This window comes from Lissotriton helveticus, chromosome 6, assembly GCF_964261635.1.
Source record: "Lissotriton helveticus chromosome 6, aLisHel1.1, whole genome shotgun sequence".
NCBI classification, from domain to species: Eukaryota; Metazoa; Chordata; class Amphibia; order Caudata; family Salamandridae; genus Lissotriton; species Lissotriton helveticus.
In genome coordinates this window covers 874,239,755-874,261,812 of record NC_136067.1, presented here as the reverse complement: position 1 = coordinate 874,261,812, position 22,058 = coordinate 874,239,755, and the positions used below count along the sequence as shown (strand labels likewise).

Sequence of the window (22,058 nt, the reverse complement as noted above, 5' to 3'; positions counted from 1 at the left end):
TATCTTCTTTTCTATATTCTTATATGTTTTGGCTTCTTTGCATTTGTGAAATCAAGGGGAATGAGAGTAGGCAGACCTTTTTTTTTTTAATATCTTTTTGATGAGTTGTATGCCAAGTAGTTAATATTCCAATTCCAATTTTGTTGTAAATAACAATTATGTTTATTCAACAGTTATTGTACCAGTAATGGTGTTTTTGTTGTGTGAAACACCATAGAAATGCAAAGAAATACCAAAATATGCATAATTGTTTTTACAATTTCTTAGATTCACCAAGCTGTCTAATGCCTACAGTCATTTTGCTTGTAGGGACACAGGTACCATGCATTGTGAGCCATTAAGTATATGTTCCATTGATTAGCGTCAATAATCTAATAGTCTACTTGTTTATGTCATCTTTAGTGGTCCACTAATGAGGCCTCTCCGTGGCAGCCGCTGTCATGTCCCTGGGTCTAGACATGGTCTAGATCAGGCCCTTAGGCCCAGTAAAAAAGATGGAAATCTTACCAAAACAACAATAAATGGCAGGCAGGAAAACACTAGAACACCAGCGTAATATACACAGCCAAAGGCAACAAGGCCTACACAATCACACCAAGCACCATTCACCAGAATTCCCAAAATGTGTGCAAAGCGATCTTCCACCACTTTCTTTGAGTTTAATGCTTAGTATCAGAAGAGACTACTGACACAAAAGAATGTCCCTGGAGGTAAGTGGGGTGAGAGAGAGAGAGAGAGAGAGAGAGAGAGAGAGAGATAGAGAATGAATATGACAAGTGTGTGTTGATCCTTTTAAACAGTTACCATCAAGTTACAGTGGAGAGGTGTGCTCCTTCTGCCAGGAAAGGTATTCTGTTATTGAAGAAACCATGCCTTTAGGCAACCATACATGAATGCTTTACAATCAGCTTGAGCATGCCTTCATTGCCCTCTCCCTTTTAATCTGGAGGCTAATATTATGCAAATCTCCTTTATTACCACAGCTCAGTAGCAACAATTGAAGAACATGGAACTTCAATAAACATTCTAAAGAAGTATAAAGTTCCTAGGAGACCATCTCTCATCCTTCTTTGTCCAAACTGCGAAGAAAGATCATCATGAAGAACAAAAACTTGAGGATCAAAATAACTTGAGAACCAAGAATTTCCAAATACGAACTTCCAGAAGAGAAGAAACTTTTTTACTCTGAAAGAGAAAGTAAAATATCATAAAATCACATAAAGAAAGGGTGGGATTAAAAAACAAGAGGCAGGATAATATTAGCCTCCGTGTCCTTAATAAAATCCAGATTTTCTGCCCAGCAGGCTGTGAAAAATCTAAATTGTATGGCACGACACGGAGGCCATATTATGCAAGTTTAAAGTGCATTAAGAACATTATCAATCACATTAGTGATTGGTCTGAAGTAATATGCTTTAAACATACTATCATTCGACCAATCTTCAGCTCTAAGGATATCTTGTAATCCTCCTCCAAGGCAGTAAGCTTTTGAGGCTGAAGCACCTCTAATAGAATGAGCACCAAAGAGTGAAACATCCACACCACTTTCATACATGACATTCTTTACCCATCTGGCTAAAGTTGGAGAGGAAACTCCTTTATGAGGAGATCTATAAGAGATTAATAATTGGGATTCATTCAATCTTAAATGTCTGGTTCTTTTTTCATATTCTTTCCAACACTTAACTACACATAGTCTACTATTTCCATTAAAATAAGGATAGAAAATAGAGGAAGATAAAGTTTTAGTTCTCTTTTTGAGGAAGAAACAGACTCCTTCCGGTTGAAAGGCTCTTGTTGGAATATCTAAAGCTCTAAGGTCCGAAGTTCTTCTAAAAGAAACTAAGCATAATAGAATGGTAAGTTTAAAAGAAATACGTTTGAGGGAAAGAGAAGAATTATCTCCCCAGGAGGACATGGTTCGAAGAACAAGGCTAACGTCCCACAAAGTAGTGTATTTGGGACCAGGTGGGTTTAAAACCCTCATACTTCTCATTATTTTCTTAGTTAAAAGGTTCTGACCCACTGAAATTCCGTTAATTAAAGAATGGCCGGCTGATATTGCAGATCTGTAAACGTTTACGGTTCTGTAAGATAGACCCGAGGTGAAAAGGTCCGATAGGTAATTAATAACGTTAACTAAATCAGTTGAAATGGGATCGAAACATCGTTGAACGCACCAGCAAGCCCATTTATTCCAAGCCAATCTATAGGCCTTTCTAGTTCCTGAAGCCCAGGATTCAGAATTGAGTCTGAAAGCATTAGACGAAAGGCCAGGGATTCGCCATTGTCTCTGGAAATCTTCCATGCCGTCAGAGTTAGAAGTCCCTGATCTACTAGTGGATGGGCGTGACCCTTTGGATCCAGAAGGATTTCTTTGAAAGAGGGAATCAGAATTGGAAAATCTACGCTCATTTCTAGGATGATGGGAAACCAAGCTTGGGATCTCCAAAGGGGAGTTATTATTACCATGCTCTGTTTGTAACGTCGAGCATGAAGGAGAACTCGAGGAAGCATTGCAAAAGGAGGGAAAGCATAAGGTGCTAGTCCTCTCCAGTCCTGAACGAAGGCATCTACACTCAGAGCTTGAGGGTCCGGCCTCCAACTGAAGAAATTCTTTAGATGAGTATTCAAACGGTCCGCAAAGATGTCTGTTTTGAAGGGACCCCATATAGACTGGATTGCAAGGAATATTTCCCTGTTCAGTCTCCAATTGCTCGAGTCTCTGAAGTTTCTCGAGTACCAGTCCGCTACTTCATTGTTCAGTCCGGGAATGTGTTCTGCCACAACAGAAATAACTTTGTTCAAGCAAAAGCTCCACAGGCTCTTCGCTAGGTCTGTTAAGTCTTTCGAATGAGGACCCCCCAATTTTGAGACGTATCGAACTGCGGACACATTGTCCATGCGAAGGGTTACACAACATTTCATTGAGTTCTGAGTAAAACAACGAATTGCAAAGAAACCTGCTAGTAGTTCCAAGCAGTTGATGTGTAACATCTTCTCTTGAGGAGTCCATCGACCCCCCCCCCCCCCGTAGTCAAATTTCCACATCTGGCTCCCCATCCTTCCAAACTCGCATCCGACTCTATTATAAGATCTGGTTCTTCCCCAAAAATGGCCTTGCCAGTACATGCCTCCAGATTATTTAACCACCAGATGAGTTCTGTTTTCAATTCTTGATCTAGAAAGATTAGTTGGGAATAGGATTGGTTCAATCTCAAGTAATACGTCTTCAGTCTTTGGAGTGCCCGGTAATGAAGTGGGCCTGGGAAGATCGCTTGAATTGTAGAAGAAAGAAGGCCTAACAATTTGGCTAGAAATCTGAGGGGAAACTCCTTTAGCTTTAGGATTTTCCTGATTTCTTTCCTTACTTTTCTTACTTTGTCACTCGGTAGGCGAAGTTCTGCCTTTACAGTGTCCACCAGAAAACCCAGAAATTGAGTTTGTTGGGACGAAACTGTGCATGACTTTTTTAAATTTATCACGAAGCCTAAATGTTGTAATAGATTGATTGTAAGGTTCGTATGAAGAACGGTCTTCTTGGACTGACCCATTATGAGTATATCGTCGAGATATATGATCAGTCTTATTCCTTTTTCTCTTAGCCACGAGGCAACGGAACGAAGAACCTTGGTGAAACACCATGGGGCGGAAGACAGACAGAAGGGAAGGCTGCAAAATAGATATAAATGGCCTTGCCATGTGAATTGGAGAAACTTTTAGTGGTGTATCCAAATCGGTATTGTTAGAGTAGCGTCTTTCAGGTCTAGTCTTGTTAACCAGTCCCCTTTCCTTACGATGTCTCGTAGGAGGTGAATTCCCTCAATTTTGAAATGTTGATAGACCACCCATTGATTTAATTCTTTGAGATTTATGACTGGCCTTTGTTCCTTGTTTTTCTTTTCCACAAGGAATATATTGCTCAAAAAACCCATCTGAGTAGTGTCTATAATTGCACTTTTTTTAAGTTCTTGAACCTCTTGAGACACGAGTGCCCTGTCTTTGCCAGAAAAATTGATTTCTCGAGGGGTTTTTGATTGATGAGGAGTAGTTATAAAATCTATTTTGTAACCCCTCACTGTACTGAGAACCCAAGGGTCTTTTGGTATTAGATTCCAGTTCCCAGCGAATTGGCGTAGTCTCCCTCCTACTTTTGGAGGGGTATCTAAAGGGTCTGGTAAGGTTCTTACCTGAAGAAAATGAACGTTGTCTTCGTTCTCCTCTAAAGTTACGTCCGCGGCTTCTTTGTCTCTGCGGGTAGAATTGGCTGAAGTTTGAGTTATTGGTGTATCTTCCGCCTCCGCGGGAGATAAAGGGTTTTGTGTTTGAATTTCCACGGCCGGGGAAACGACCCCGCATTCTCCCGGCCTGTGTAAAAACACGTTCTTGAAAAACTTTTTTGATATCTTTTTGCGATTTTTGAATTGAGCTGAATGCTCCAACATATCTGGCCATGTCTTTAATGAATTCGTCACCGAAAAGGAAACCTTGTGTATTTTGCCCTCCATCACTTTTTGCCAATTCAATTAGTTTTGGATCTATTTTAAAGAGGATCCCTTTCTTTCTTTCTATAGACAATGAAGTGTTGGTGTTACCAATTAAACAAATGGCCCTCTGAACCCGTTCCCTGAGCTCCTTGGGGTCTACTTGGCGATCTTCTAAGTAAGCTGATTCCACCATTTCAAAATTGTTTGTAATAGGGCCCACCGTATCAAGGAGGCGATCCTGACAAGATCTCAAGCCCTTGTCAATACCTTTTCTTGGATCGCTAGAGGTCTTTGAAATAAAGGCTACTAATTTTGGGTCGAGTTCAGGGGTTGCCACAATTTTGTTTGGCAATGAGGGTCTAGGGCATTCAGAGCATAATCTAGCTCTGACTTCTTGTGGGATCTCCTTTTTAAGCCAGAATGAAAGAGTCTCCCACGTATTGGGAGGGAGTCCAATCTGGTGACAAAGGATGTTTGATTAGGAGGGGGTCAAACATGGGATTACCCAAAGGGTCCAAAAGACCCATGTTATTATCTTGGGCCCTTGATGCCCCTTGTGAGCTCCCCGTTCCCCTTCCTTGCGCCTCTTCCTCGTCTGTATTAAACTCAGAAGAATAGGAAAGGTCTATTTCTGGCTCTGAGTTGTCACTACTATCAATATTAATATGGGGCTATGGGCCTTCGGTTTGCCCAATTGGGGTACCCGAGGTACCATTCATGTCACCACCCCGAGGGTGTGAAGGGAGGGAGGATGATTTCGATCTCTTAGGGTCTTTCCCTTTATTTCCTCCAATTCTCCGCTTTTTTGGAGCCTTTATTGCTCCTTCTTGGTGACTAGTGGAAGGGCGTGGGGATGTTAGAAACTCTAGTTTTTTATTGATGGTTTCATCAATAGATCCAATTACCTTTTCAAAAGCCTTATTTACGAGTCTTTCTAGATGTCCCTCGATGTTTGGTAGAGGTTCAGACATCTTTAAATCTATTTTATTTAAATTAATGATTAATGCTTTACAATCAGCTTGAGCATGCCTTCCTTGCCCTCTCCCTTTACCTCCATAATCCCTAAACTCACCTGCAGAGACAACAATCGAGTTTGCTCTTCTACTCTCTGTAAAGCAAAATAAGACTTCAGCAAAAAATTGTTGTTTTTCAAAAAAGCTTCATTTAGAGAGTTTTTTTGTGTGCATGTTCTTCCAAAATTATTAAACATGAATTACTGAAAGAAATCCGAGTCCACTTAGGGGTCCTTTGAACACTGACCCCAGAGCTAGATCGTAAGCGTGTATTTTTAGTTTTATTCGCAGATGATAAAAATCCTATTAACTGTTTTTTCATTGTGTTACTTCACACAATCTGTCCATTTTATTTTTCCTTCCTCATTTAATTTCTTACTTTAAGGGTGTCCTTGAGGAAAGGACAAAAAGAAAATGAGAGGCCCTGGCTAGTGCACTAACTTGAAGTCTGTGTAATGAGATAAAGTAGCTGTAGCACTGAGCCGCGGTGAGAGAATGATGGTCACAGTCAAGATGAGGGAGGTGCTGGAGTGCTGGCCGAACAACCAGGCTCCAGGGTGTAAGGTTGTAGAAAGTCTTCTTAATGATATGGAATTCCAAGAGAGGCTTCAAGTCCCCAGCTTACCAGTGATAGAGTCCAGGTTGCTCTTGTTGCAGGCGGTAACCCACAGGCAGTGCTGGCAAGAGGCACAACTTTCTCTTCAGATGGATTGATGGAGCTAAGTCAGGGGGCACATTTGGAAGGTGATATTTACAGCCTGGCATGCACATAGAGAGTGCTGCCTGCTAACCAGAAGACAGTTGCTGGCCGGAAACAGATGCCCTTTATAGGTCAGCAGTTGTTGTTCAAATAAAAACAAAATACCAGACACTCTGGCACAAAATGAGGGCAGCAGGAAAATGAGGGCAGTTTATAACAAGTTAGCAGGCTTCGTACAAATAAAACCAAAATACCAGACATTGGGCAGGAATCAAGGGCAGCAGGAAATAGAGGCTGATAATTTTTTAATAAAAATACTAGGCGCTTGTTCTTCATTAAACAGACTTGTTTACAGTGCACACAAATTAAAGTGCATAGCATGCCTTTTAAATTAAACACTCAGCAAAGCATGCAAAATTAAGTACATGGCAGAGTGCATGGCACCTGCCTAATTAGAAGATAATGGTGACAACAGGGAATATGCAGCACCGGCGGACCAGGGTATGATCCATACATGCGCTAATCAAGACAAGAAGACTCCAGGTTCAAGACACATCATTTTACATTAATGTGGTATATTAATAGAAAATATTTGTTTCCAGAGTCCTGTGAACTCTTGATAATACCTCACATAATCTAAACATCTTAGCTACACATACCCCTTTCCTAAAAAATCACTCCCACTATCCCTGTACAAACAAAATGATGACAGGCATAAAACAACTGGACCAATTTAAGTTGTAAAGATAATTATGTAATGTTTAGTATTTCTTTACTTTTTTGCATTTAGCTCAAAGTTACACTATTATTGATAAAAGAGATGTTTAACAAATCGGGTTTGCATCAAATTTGAAATATGTATTGTAAAACTATTTAAAAATATTTACAACTCATTCAAAGTATAACTAACATGTGTGCCACATACCTTTACTGCCTTGGTTACAGGTACACAAAGCAAAACAACCGAAAGAGATAAGAAGCTAAGCAATAAGCAGCAAATAGGAGATATTCTGGATGGAATGCATTTGCTAACAATTAGTGAAAATTGGGACATGGAGCTCTCTGGAGCAATTACCTATCAATAAACTTGGGTGTCAATTATAACAATGACTAAAGGTAATCTACCCAGTTTTTTTTTTTTTTAAATGTACTGCAAATTTAGTAAGCTTTTGTTGCAAGCATCATGTTTTGGTTAAATGAAAAATACCTAAATGTAAGAAGAATTCCTTATTAATTTCATGTCAAAGACCAGTAGTGGTGGAATTGAGTGTTACGTTCTATGCCCATATCGCTTTCACTGTTTTCTACAAGATTCCCACTAAACTATTGCCACTTTACTTGGAAATGGGGATTGGGAAATGATTGTGTGCCACTATTGCAGCTTTTGTGACATGCTTACATGGGTACTTAATCTTTTGATATTAAATTAATATATTAGTGCAAACATTATGGGGGACATTAGGATGGCCATCCCGATGCAAAAAGGGACAGCCCGCCATAGGGGTGGGGGTCCCGTGGGGGACATTAGGATGCTAAACATGCGGGATGCGCCCACCACAGTGGCGGGCGCATCCCGCATGTTTAGCATTGCGGCAGGCGGTGTATATACGTTGTATATTGACATGCATAGGTACCCTCCCATGTGCACCCCCAGAATCCCTGGGGGCCAGCAACGGGCCCCACAAGTGATTTATACCTGCCTTTCCATGGCGCCGTTGCCGCCACGGAAAGGCATGTCCCCGCCATTATGCTAATATGGATAGCGGTGTCTCCCAGACACCGCCACCATGTTAGCAGCTTTTCCGCCCAGTCGACTCTTTGACCGGACGGAAAACCGTCGGACGGTCTTTCCGTCCGCCGGGCTCCCCCCACCATGGTAATGTGTCGGGGGGAGGTTTCAGTGCGGGCGGAGGTTTTCTGCGGCCGGATCACCACAGCCATATGGGCGGTGGCGATCCGCCCACAATCATAATGGACCCCTATGTATGGTATACAATGAAATTTTTCACAATTTTATAAAGCTTGCATCTATGAAGATTTCAGTATCACTTGAAAGGCAAGGCTCAGTAGAGTAGGAATTCTACCTTATGTTTTAAGCTAATACGATTTTGAATGTTAACTTTAAGATTCCGACTAAAATATTGTCGCTACATTTGTAAATTCTGGTTGGGAAATTATTATTTGCCACTGTAGCAGGTTGGTACTCAGATTTTAGTTATTTAATTAATATAATAGAAGTAAGACAGTCTTGGGATGTACCTAATTCTGACCTTAGATTAGATGCAGAAAATACTTGTAAATGGATAGCATGAATATATATTACAGAGACTTTTATCAAGGTAACCATCAGACTGCAGACTTACAAGTGAAAAACAACTATCTATCCTATCTATCTATCTATCTATCTATCTATCTTATTAAAGTGCTTATATGCGGAGTTATGTATAGTAAGCCAATAATTACCTTTACGTCCACACCTTCACAATAGTTTTGTAGTCAACATTTTTGTCACAATCTTCTTGTAAATTTATATTTTTTCCACAATGTTCTGGTAGAATGCCATTTATTGGGTTCATAGAACTTTAAATAAGGGAGTGAAGCCCTCTTTATTTAAAAATAATGGCTGGTCATGTTTATTGGCTAGTGACACACATCCGAGCTGTCCAATTGTTTGTTTTGACTGATATATTTGGGTCTTTTCTAGGGTTGCAGAATTATTATTGACAAAATAATGGTATTTTCAATCTCAAACTATAGTTTTAGGGGATCAATATGTTGTTGAAACTTTGAGTGGTCCCAGGTACAGATTTGCAATATACATATTAATTTATACATTGTATTCATAGATCAATGGAAAATAACTTGAGAACTGCAATTGAGAAGATTATGGAGGCATTTAATAGATACATTTTCGCCAAATTTGCGTTTGATAATTAATATAATACAATTGTTCTTACATACATGATTGTTGCAATTTTTTCAGAATGGCCTAGTGTAGGCTTTTAAAAATCAATTCAACATTTCAGACTAAAGGATGTTTGAGGGGTTTAGGGAAACAGCCATTGATTTTCAGGTTAATGTGGCAGAGGGGCTCATGATTTACCATAAAATATGCCATGTTTGAATTTGTCTCACAATATATATATATTTTTAAAACACTGTGGTCCGATAGCAAAAATAATGTATTTGAACCTTTTTGTATAAGGCATACATTGGACGTCATGATCTAAACATTGCCTTTGGTTCTACAAAGTCTTGTTATCTCTTGGATATGATGAAGCCCTTAGATCAACATAAATATTTTCATTCTAAGCCATTTGAGCATATTCTGAAGAGAAAACTAATATTTGGATGGAATGGATGTACATGGGCATTTTATTACATTTGCCAAGTTTTGGAAGGGACTATGATGGTTGAACTTGGAAACCTCTAGTCTTGTTTCACACTACGAGGGAAGGGGAGCACTTAAGTTAGGAAAGTATATCTTACTGCTAGGAGTATTTAGTCCATATGTTTGAATGCCTGAATTGGGCTATTCTAGGTATTGTTTTTGGCACTGGAGGGTAGCAACCAAGCCTCGTCTCTGAAGCAAATTTACATAAAACCAAGTAATGGATTGTGATCATATATGCACCCTCCTCCTTCACCATGAGGCACAGTAGGGGAAAATCTGGATTCTACAAGCTATAAATCAATATGGGGGCAGGTAAATCTAAAATTTTCTGACTAATAAAGCAGTGCCCACAGGGTGAATGGGTGAGATGAACAAGGTTTGGGATGGACAGTTCCCATGAAGAGTGAAGTCAGTACTGATTTGATTTAGGTGGACCTCTGCGGCTCATTTGAAATTTGGCGGACAGAGTACCCTGTCACAAGTCCATTGGTGTAGCCTGTCTGACAAACTAAAGGTCCACCCACCCGATTTTGAGTCAGGTTGGGGCAGACAGCAAAATCTATGCGAACAGAGTAAAATGTACTCTGTTGGTATAAAACTTCCTCTGTCTGAGTAGGAGCAGTCAGAGGTAAATCATCTGACCATCCTTCCTTTTATGACTGGATTTATTATTTATTTTTATTATTTATTTTTACTGTCCCTCACTTGCAGGTATATCCTGGCAGTGGAGGGTAGTAAAAAAGAAAAGAAAGAAGAAGAATAATGATACTGATACCATGGGGAAAACTCCCATTTTGTGGGAGTTATTAGTTTTATATTTATTAAAAGCCAACTCCACCTTTAGGAGCATGTTTTTGACAAATAAAAAACCTTGGAAAAGTTAGACAGCTGGTCATAATGTTTGCCGGAGCCCTCCTTATAACTTTTCGTACATTGACATGAACCGTCACGCCCATGGTTCCTGCCAATGTATACAGATGTTTGTGGGGCAGGCAGAATATAGGCAGAGAAGTTCCCTTAAAGTCCTCCACCACCCCGTCTGCCGTCTGTCTGCCAAAACCTCAATCAGGCCCTCTGTCCAGAGCAGCACATTGGGAGAAAAATAATGGGTTGGAATGCTACCAAAGTGATTGTCACTGCTTAGACTATTTGGAAGTCTTGCAAGGTGGAAGTATTATATGATATGGCAGGGAGGCCTTTTCATGTCATAATAATACAATGCACAAAGATGGACCTCTGATTCACCCTTAGCAGCCTTAGCTCAGTCCTGTTAGTGTGGCACAGAGCAGTCAGGAGGACTCAGAGAAACATGTGTTAAACATTTTACAGTACCAGTTTTGACACTAAGGGCCTACTAGGAAGGCGGACGGACTTGCATCCGTCCGCTGCCCCCGAGGTGGAGGGAACGTCCGCAGGGGCTGCGGCGTTCCCTCCATGCAGATTAGGATGTGACCGCCACCCTGGCGGTCACATACCCTATGTTTAACATTGCGGCGGGTGCTGCTTGAAGCAGCGCCCGCCGCAAGGTTAAAAGTGCATGCTTCGCATATGCATGCACAAAGCGGCAGGCACCGCGCGGTGCCTGCCGCTTTGTGCATGCATATGCAGTGGGGTACCATAGGTACCCCCCATGTGCTCCCCCAACACCCTGGGGCTCGCAACGAGCCCCCAAAAACGAAAGACCACATGCTTTTCCACGGCGGACAAGCCGCCGCGGAAAAGCATGTCCTCTGCCCCATCCTAATATGGCTGGCGGTGTCTGATAGACAGCGCCACCATATCAGAGCTTTTCCGCCACGGTCGGAATGCAACCGTGGTGGAAAAGCGGCGGGCGGTCTTCCTGACCCACCAGCCATCCTAATCTGGCGGTGGGTCTTTGGAGCCTCCGCAGCGGTGAATCCGCATCCTCCGGGCCGGCGGTGGCTTCCGCCGGCCCGGGGGATGCGGATTCACCATGATCCTAATCTGCCCCTAAGTAAGTGACATGACTCGAAAGAAACCTTGACACCAATTTAAAAAAATAGAATGTATATTTATATAAATATAGGCACAAAAATTAACTTTGTATGTCGCATATACCGGAGTTATAGATTTTCAAATGATTAAACCATAAATATAATGAAAGTTGTTAAATGTTCACCACTGAAGTCAATGGGGGGAAAAACACTTAGCAAAACAATAGTTGCAGTGCTAGTTCTAATGAATCCTCTTGTGGTTAAGGTTCTGCAGGCCCCTAGACTAAGACTTGACAGTCCGTTCTTCGTTACCTTGCCCAGGGAGTCTGGGTGCAGGGGTTACTTGGCTGTCCTTGACTCTGACAGGATCCACGGGAGCTCAAAAATGTTGCACTTGGCAAAACAACACTTGGAGATGGAGTTACACCCTACCCTTGGAGAGTAGAGGCTTTTGGGGTCCCAGGACCTGGTGTACCAGAGGGATTTCCTCTACCTTGCTTAGTGGCTCTGGAAACAGCGGTAGCTAGCAGCTGCCAATCACTGGGGCTGGTCACGCCAAAGATGCTTTACCACACACTTTGTGACTCCAACTTCAGCATGCAGGGACACAGAAGTGGGTTCATTGCTGATGTCAGTTGCTGTAAGTTGTTCTCTGGCTGGAGATGCCACTCAAACCTTGACTGCAGCAAATGTACTCATCGGGTACTTATGTGTCTGGAGGTCAATAGGAGTGGACTAGTTGCTCGAAGCTTGGTGTGTGCTTAGCTACCACTCCTGGCTTGTGGGGCACCACTTTTCTTTCCGTTTATTCCCGACAGGCCAAGTGGGTTGCAATTCATGTGACGTAGCACATTGATTCTTCTGTAGGTTGCAGTTTACTGGTTCCACCAGTCAGGGGAGTCTGCTTCAGATTTCTGGTGTCCACTGGAGTCCTTCTTGCTGGGAGGAATGAGCTTTCACCATGGACACACATCAACACAAGGTTCCAGTAAATGGTCTCTACAAGGTACTTAAGTGTCCTCTCAGCACTGCGGCAGAGTCCAAATTCCTGTCGTCGGTGATGGTCGTCTTCTCGTTGCCTCTTCTCTGATTCCAAGCTAGAACTTAAGTTCTGGTGCCCAGGGAGACCCTTAAATCATAATTTAGGGTGCATTAATGGCATGAAGGACAGTGGCCAATAGGCTACTGGTCCCCAAGGCTAACCAGCCCCTGTAGTGACAACATTCTATTGGCGTACGTCACTGTGCTACCCAGAATACTCTAATTTATGGTCTTCCAAAATTGCAGAAATTATCCTCGACTGTACAGACCTCCGAGCCCACCCTAAAGGTATGGCTAGGCTTTGGGGACTAAATAACTAATTTTCCTGTCTGTCTGAGCTTCAGGGCAAGAAGGGCTTGGTCCTCGAGTGAGGTACAAGGTGATTACACATCAAGGGCAGTGAAAGCCTTTGAGGCTCAAAACACTAGTCTCTAGACTGTAAACACTAGCCATCCTTGGAAGGTGGAGGTGTAAACTCCTTCCTGTCCAGGCCTTCGTCTCCATTCTGGGGAAGTGTTAGCACATCCCACCAGGATGGCAGACTCTTGTCTTGGCAGCAAACGGTTTGGGGAAGCCCGCCAAGGCACTGGAGCTTTGAATCCTGGGGGTGTACCCAGGCATGGTTGCACCCCAGTGCTTATCAGCTCACTCTCAACATGGGAATTGTGTTGGGGGTGAAAATGCATGGTATTTGACACCAAACATGACACAATTCGGTTGTTCCATAATGGAGATGGCTATCTCGAGTTTTCTTGGTAGCCAGCCCATGTTACTCTAAGGACCGTCAGTCACTTACAGTAAACCTTACTTTACAGGGTTACTGTAGAGATATTTATGTATGTACATATATATCCACATTTTTAATATAATGCACTCTATCTCCTGGGCTTGGGAGGACAGGACAGCCTTAAGAGTGACTCACTTACATTAAGGCAACAACGTAGCTCTGCAGCACATGGTGTGTGCAGAGTCACTCTCGAGATGGACAGGCTGCTCGTGCAGACATAATTTTACTTGAGTCACTCAGGGTAGTACAATAGAGTTTTGCAGCCTGTGATCCTCTTATTATCCTTTCCCTGGGTACCCCTGGTACCATCTACTTGGGACTTATAAAGAGTGATAAGTGCTTGCCAATTGGGTGTACCAATTCAACAGTTACAGTTTAAGGGGAAAAGGACTGGCACTGGGGCCTGGCTAGTAGATCCCAGTGCACATCCAGATAAAAAAAAACATTTTTTACAATTTTGGTCATTGGACACTGAAACCTGGAAAACATAAGAATCCTTTTAAGGAACCTGGGTTTCAAACTGCGTTGTCTGACCTTTATTATCTTATGTTAGCTAATGATGCAAAAGCACACTGTGCACTAGAAAGTAACTGAGACCAACAAAGGCCAATTCACAAAACTGGCCTGTAAACTAATCCTGTGGAACATTCGACCCAATTAGCTTCTTATTGAGCTAGTAAATAGAACATAAAACTTTCTTAATCCAATTACACCATAACTTGATGCCAATAACCCTTCCATTATTTTATTGTAATTCGTTTTAGGCTATTTAGTATGTTGTTTGCTTTTGCACAAGATTTTACGGTGCATTATTCACGAATTGATTATGACTGCCTTACCACTGTTTCTTAATATATCCTGTTTTATCGTTTCAAATCACAATAAACTTTTGATTGATTACATGGCCAAACAGAATAAAAAGCTTGACGTTCCTTCTTTAAATTCGAAGTGTATGTGGAAATTCAAGATTATAAGGTCAGTAATATATTGAAGATTACAAGTTGCAGAAGGGGACTTTTTCTGGGCCATTTGTCAAGCTTGTGTCTTCTGTTTCTCATCCCTTGATGTAATTTAGAGTGGTGCTATTGTATTGAGTGGATCCATTCAACAAAGAGCAGGCTTCCACAGATTGTGTCATAAGGTCGTTCTGATCATTACAGACAGACATAAGCAGGACTGTGGTCTGGAGAGCTGCAAGACTTAGTGAAGGCTTTACTGGCATGAAGTAGGTGGGTTTGTGGCAGTTGTGGCAGTTGTGGTGGGTGCTGCCCAAGGGAGGAGGGAGAAAGAGAAGCCGGGGGATGAAAGCTGCATAACATCTGTGTTGAACAGGCAATAAGAAGACTGCCGGTGAGGCCCAATGAGGTAAATATGATTATATGGATAGGATTTTAATGCTGCCTCCCTACACTTTAAGCTCATGAGTTGGGATGACAGCGCACCTTATCCGTGCAACATCAAGCAAAAGGGATGTGCCAGACTGCTGGAATTAGGCCTGGGCCTGTTGCCTAATGGGGAGCCTTGTTCGAGTATCCGCATCGACTCAACATCATATGATGCTAGGCAAATCATTTAAGGGCACATTTATCAAAAAATCGTGCAGCGCAGCAACGCACCTTGGTGGGTCATTCTGCTTGATAGGGAAAGGGCAGTATTGTGCCTTATTTAACATTATATGGCTCATTCCTGTCTTTTCCTTGTGCTGGCACACAATGTGCTACCTAGCTCCAAGGCAGGCACCCTTGCACCCTTGTTCAAGGGTGCATGCGTTGTAAGCAGGATAACTTTTTTTGCAGAAAGGGCCACCTTCCTGCACAAAAACAATCTTCTGAGGTATTTTCCTCTTTCTATGTGTGCTGAAGAATGCATGGAAAGAGGAAAAGCGAGGGAAAGCGAAGAGAAATAAAGATATTTCTCCTTGTTACGCCTCGCCTGGGGTGGTGTCGCATTTTTACACATTCCTAGCTCTACCAGTAATGGTGAATCTGGGAATGCGCCAAAATCCAAACACTCATACTCCACCCATGGTTCGCCTTCCTGGGGCAGAGTAACTCATCGCAGCGATTTGCGCTGGTATAGAGTCAAAATATCGAGTTTTTAATATCGACTAGACACAATATCGAGTAAAAAATATAGAATGGACATAATATCGACTAGACATAATATAGACAACAAAAATATCGACTAGAAAAAATTAATATCGAATAGAATGGACATAATATCGAATCAAAAATATAGAATGGACATAATATCGAATCAAAAATATAGAATGGACATAATATCGACTAGACATAATATAGACAACAAAAATATCGAATTTAAGGTAAGTTACTATTATTTTTTATTTTTTGTGTAATATAATTCTCTAGCGGGTTGTGGGTTTATAGGGGAATAGGGTGGGAAGTAATTTAATTATAATTATTTAAATATGTTAATTTATGTATTGATATTTATTTAGAATTAATTGTTACTTAATTATTAATTGTTAATTAATTAAAATATAATTGGTAATTAATTATAATTTGATAAATATTTTAATTTTAGTAATTTATTTTCTGTAGCGGGTTGTGGGTTTATAGGGGAATAGGTTGGGAAGTAATTTAATTATAATTAATTAAATTTGTTAATTTATTTATTGATATTTATTTAGAATTATTTGTCAATTGGTAATTAATTAAAATATAATTGGTAATTAATTATAATTGATTAATTGATATGTTAACTATTTTTAATTATTTTCTGTAGCGGGTTGTGGGTTTATAGGGGAATAGGGTGGGAAGTAATTTAATTATAATTAATTAAATATGTTTATTTATTGATATTTATTTAGAATTAATTGTTAATTAATTATTATTTGGTAATAACTAAAATATAATTGGTAATTAATTATAATTGATTAAGTGATAAATATGTTAATTATTTTTAATTATTTTCTGTAGCGGGCTGTGGGTTTAAAGGGGAATAGGGTGGGAAGTAATTTAATTATAATTAATTAAATATGTCATTTAATTTATTATTTATTTTGAATTAATTGTTAATTAATTATTAATAGGTAATTAATTAAAATATAATTGGTAATTAAAATTAATTGATTAATTTTTAAATTGTAAAATAATTTTTTGTTAGTAGGTAATTAATTAGTATTAGTAGGTAATTTTTATAATTAAATAATTTAAATTTGTATTTATAAATAATTATTTAATATATTTTATACAATTGTAAAATATTTTAATTTGTAATTGCTATTACTATTTATTTTATTTATATTTATATATGAAGTATTTACTTTCCCTACTATTGCACTCACTGGAGTTGGAATAGTAATTTTTACCCCTACACTATCCAACACTTTTCCTACTGTTGTACTCTCTGGAGTTGGAATAGTAATTTTAACCCCTACGCTATCCAACTCTTTCCCTACTGTTGCACTCTCTGAAGTTGGAAAAGTAATTTTAACCCCTACGCTATCCAACTCTTTCCCTACTGTTGCACTCTCTGGAGTTGGAATAGCAATTTTAACCCCTACGCTATCCAACGCTTTCCCTACTGTTGCACTCTCTGAAGTTGGAATAGTAATTTTAACCCCTACGCTATGCAACTCTTTCCCTACTGTTGCACTCTCTGGAGTTGGAATAGTAATTTGTACCCCTACGCTATCCTACGCTTTCCCTACTGTTGCAATCTCTGGAGTGGGAATAGTAATTTTTACCCCTACGCTATCCAACGTTTCCCCTACTGTTGCACTCTCTGGAGTGGGAATAGTAATTTTTACCCCTACGCTATCCAACGCTTTCCATACTGTTGCACTCTCTGGAGTGGGAATAGTAATTTTTACCCCTACGCTATCCAACTCTTTCCCTACTGTTGCACTCTCTGGAGTGGGAATAGTAATTTTTACTCCTACGCTATCCAACGCTTTCCCTACTGTTGCACACTCTGGAGTGGGAATAGTAATTTTTACCCCTACGCTATCCAACGCTTTCCCTACTGTTGCACTCTCTGGAGTGGGAATAGTAATTTTTACCCCTACGCTATCCAACGCTTTCCCTACTGTTGCACTCTCTGGAGTGGGAATAGTAATTTTTACCCCTACGCAATGCAACGCTTTCCCTTCTGTTGCACTCACTGGAGTTGTTACAGTAAATTTAAACCTCTTGCTATCCTACGGTAAAAATATTGTATATGTTTTGTTAATAATATGTATATATATATATATATATATATATATATGTATTAAAAATAAATTAATTTTTTTAAGTTATATTAATTATTTTTTAATGTTACATTTATTTAAGTATTTTAAATTAGTTAAAAATAATTTTATTTATTATTATATTACTTTTAAATTACTTTTAAGACATTTAAAAAAATCGATATTTTGACAGTCTATATTTTTTACACTCGATATTTTTGTACTTACCTGTTTGAAGATAGGAAGTCGATATTTTGGCAGTCGATATTTTTACCTCGATATTTTGTCATCTCGATATTGTAACTGTCGATATTCTGTCAGTGATCCATTTGCGCTGTTGTTGCGTTACTCTAGATTTGTCAAACCACGCAGGGCCACGCAAGGTGGCCTTGCATAGCTCGATAAATGTTAGTAGTTGCATCGCCCTTGTGCCCCTTAGCGTAGAGCAAGGGTGACACAACTGCTTGATAAATCTACCACTTAATTGCCTAAAAATACAAAACAATTGATGTGTCCATGTGTAATCTAATTGGTACTCATGTAAAGTGCTCCAATATCTTCTGTTTGAGTTCGCACTACACAAACCTGCAATGAAAAATGTACATGTAAGTGATCGATATACACATATTGAATATTATACAGATTGTTAGCTTATTTATGACCAATTTAAAAGCCCAACTGTGTTTTATTATTTGGGAATCTACCAATCCAGATTTAGGTAGAATGAGTACTAGCAGTGCTTAATTTTTAAGCAAGTAAGTGCTGGGGCCCTAGTCAGGAGGCCATTGCAGCTTGCACAAAACATTGCCTCTGCCAGCGCTGCCAATGATAGTACAATCACAAATACTAATCATCCACTCCTATAAGTGTGATCATTCAGATTATTCCAGGTCCTCAAAGCTATAAGAATGACTTGGGCAGCAAGTAATACTCATTTTTTAATATATATGGAATTCATAGACAACTAGCTCCTTTCTAAATCAGACAAACAATGCCACCCTGTGGAAGACTTTCATCAGTGCCAGTGCTGACAATTAAGTGTTAGTGCCAAGCACCGGAAACCACTGGCTTAAATTAAGCACTGAAAGAGATCATACGTTATGGATAGCATTGCTGATGCAAAGCACATGCGTTTGCACCCGCTAAGATTAAAAGGACGTCTCTAGCAATGAATAAGCTTGGAAAGTGTGCTATTGTGTGCCATTGTACAACAGAGGTATAATGACGTGAAAACGTTCACAAAGATAGGCCAAATGTTATGTTATCACAAGATTGACTTGATCAGCGGTGCTTACTGTTTTGAATTCTGTGAACCCACAATGAATCACTACTGGAAGTCCCGGACCACAGACCAGCGGTGTAACAAAACTTGAGGGAGCTCCAGAACCAGTCAGGAGCTCTGAGGCCAGAGGACCCCTGCCCATGGACAATGTCGTAGGGGCCTCTTTGAACTCGGGGACCCCGAGCAGCGGGAGCAAATGTTATGCCACTGCCCCAGACTGAGCAATTTTACTCAAAACAATGCAGAACCAAGTAGACGTGAAACAAATACACAAGTTATGAAATATTATATTTATTTCTAAAAAAAAAAATACAAAAATCAAACTTTTAATGGGAAGTTTGGAATGTTTCAAAATGTGGTTATATTTCTTAAAGACAAAGCAAAATGCAAGACTCCAGCATGTCACTTTTTATTTTGCTATTCCTGCATGGCCACTTTTTGTCATTGCGAATCAGTGCTTCAATTGAGGCCACGGATCATTCATAATAGATTCTCTTTGCTATACTTGAGCTGTTCCACAAATCAAGGATAGCAATTGTTCAGTTGCCTAAAATAGCTGCTTCAGCCCTCTTTGCATTTGAAGAAGAGTTACTATCTGGGGAAGGATCCAAAAGATGTTTCTTTTGCAGGAAGCAGAGATCACCCAGTGCCCCGCAGACTATCCAAGAAGGTAAACTTCTTAGCCAAGGAGTTAAGCCTATTTTGCATTGAGGCTCACTATTTCAACCATGAGCATGGACTTGGGTGTGTTCTCTGCTTCCCACTCTTTCAATACCAAGCCCAGATCCCCATCAATGGACCGATGCCACCCCCTTACCTCCAAGACTTCCTCTAAGACTGCCCACCCCCTTGTGACCCTCAAACAAAGAACCAGGAACAGACATAACATACTATAGAGTGATGAACCTTATAAATCATGTTTCCCAACTAACTATGGTCAGCTTATTTCAGACGTCTAGACCTCTGCCCCCTGCCGAAATCCACTGCATACCCAATGCCTCTTGGGGGCAACCCAGAGAGTCCATGGAGTGATCTCCCCAGGACTCACCCTTCTTATTGAGACCCATGTTGGCTGAGCTCATCATCTTAAAGAGATGCTCGTTTCATTTTCTTAATCTCTCAGGGGGATGGAGAGACTTGCCTTTCTGATATTTCTGTACTATGTGCCATTGGCGGTGTGGGTTCCTCCTGATCATCACATTGAGAGTATCGGCCCCATCCCCCAATGTGACCCCATTAGGGAGATCCAGAATCTGTCAAGCCTCCTGGGCAGATTTAACATAGTGTTTCTGGCTATTCCAAACAAATATTAACTGAAAGAGGTGACCTCATTGGTACACGTGTTGGAGTTGCAAAGATGATCTATGGTCTGCTTCATGCATTGACTGAGTTGTATGGTAGTCGTTATAAAAGTTTAACTAGAGCCCCTGGGACGTGATGTAGTCTAAAGATCGAACAAGGGCTATTATCTTCACTTTTTTTTCAAAGGAATGAGCATAAGTCAGAATATGTGGGGGTCCTCTCTACTCTGACCTATGACTTTCATTTTCTGTGTCAGCTCCAGGGACATGGGTGGGTCTTCTAGGTGATTTCCGAAAATGGTGGAGCAGTCTCTGGACATAAGCCTGGATTTTATTGCCTTCTTCCCCTGCAGAAGGCCTCGAATTCTTATGCTGTTTCAGTGGGTTCTGTTCTGGAAGTCTTCCTGCTTGAGACCAAGGTCAGTGAATTGGGGCCATATGTATCATTGAAATTCGCATTCGCAAAGGCCGAAATTCGCAGAATTTCGGCCTTTGCGAATGCGAATTCTCAATATGGTATGTATTAAGCAAATGTGGTTCAAAATAAGGAATCGCACAATTTGCGATTCCTTATTTTGCGATTGCATTTAAGGAATCGCAAGATTTGCGATTCCTTAAATGCAATGTATGATGCAAAAAAATATTGCTAATTGTCCCTAAGGAATCGCAAATTACCACCAACTTCAAGTTGGTGGTAAGTTGCGAATTCCTTTAACAAAGTATTTTTTTTTTAAAACAAAAGGTGCCATGTGACGCTCATACATGCCCTTAGGGCATGTATGTGCACCATATGCGCACACATGTCATTTTCAGTGGTGCAGCAGGGTGTCCTTTGGACACCCCTGCACCCTTGAAAATATTCTCAATTTGCAATTAGCTAATTGCTAATCGCACATTTCCCCTTCATTCCTATGGGCCTCCTGGCCCATAGAAATGAATGGGAAATTATTCCTTAATTGCGATTAGCAATTTGCTAATCGCAATTAAGGAATTTTAAGAAATCGCTAAAAAGAAGCTGATTTCTACATAGCGATTCCTTAAAAATCGCTATTTAGGATTCGCAAAACGGAATGTTGATACATATGGCCCTTGATCCTTTATGGCCAGTATCCTGTTGTCTTTGTGATGGACCTTCTCTGACCTCTCATCCAGGGTATGCTTGAGATCGCTTACTCTAGTGCCCAGTTATGTCCTGCTGCATGTCCTTTCAGTATCCTTTAAGATGTCTCTGAATTATTCCTAATTCATTTGTTATCTCCCTGAGGAACTACTGCAGGACCTCTTGGGTACTGTCGAACCCGGGGATTGATCCTGACTCTCCCTCTTAGAGCGACATGGTAGCAGTCAAGGACTTATCTTGTCAATCGGGTTTAGTATTCTTGTTCTTCCGAATTTCCTTAATGAGGCATCCCTGCAACCTATGATGCCAGTCAACTCATTGAGAGTGTCCTGAGCTCCCTGGTGGTCCCCCTAATCACAAGCCACGGAGCCAGCTGAGGATCGATGATTTCCCAAGAAATAGCTAGGGCTTCTGTTGTGGCATACTTGTGTGATATAGTTTATGATGGGTCTAGTACCCCAAGTTGTGACCTCTTATATGTCCAGGGTGCCTCCATAGGATCCTGTTCTGATTTCTGTCTCTCTCGCGGGTAAAAGTCAAGGCCCATGTCAGCTGCTGCAGTACCATACTGGTGGGGTAGTCTCGACAGGTCCCACGATGCGCAAGGCTCATCAGCTCCATTGAGCCCCACACCCCAATCAGCCCACATGGATTGAAACCCAGACAGGCCTCATCTGCTGCAGGCACTGCTGAGTATTTCTCGGTGCTCTGGGACAACTGCGGGCCCAGGCTCTGCTGGAGCTTCCCGGGCCACTGCAAATCTCTCTTGGGCCTGCATTGCAGCCC

The 22,058-nt window shown here is 40.8% G+C and overlaps 1 long non-coding RNA gene across 1 annotated transcript in view; it reads left to right on the top strand.

The window, feature by feature from the left end:
• The window catches only part of LOC144761565 (uncharacterized), a 50,967-nt gene that overhangs the window by 7,902 nt on the left and 21,007 nt on the right, over window positions 1-22,058 (top strand). Inside the window, exon 2 of the long non-coding RNA XR_013595789.1 lies at window positions 7,146-7,316. This is a non-coding gene — a long non-coding RNA (uncharacterized LOC144761565). The remainder of the gene's footprint in view (window positions 1-7,145; window positions 7,317-22,058) is intronic.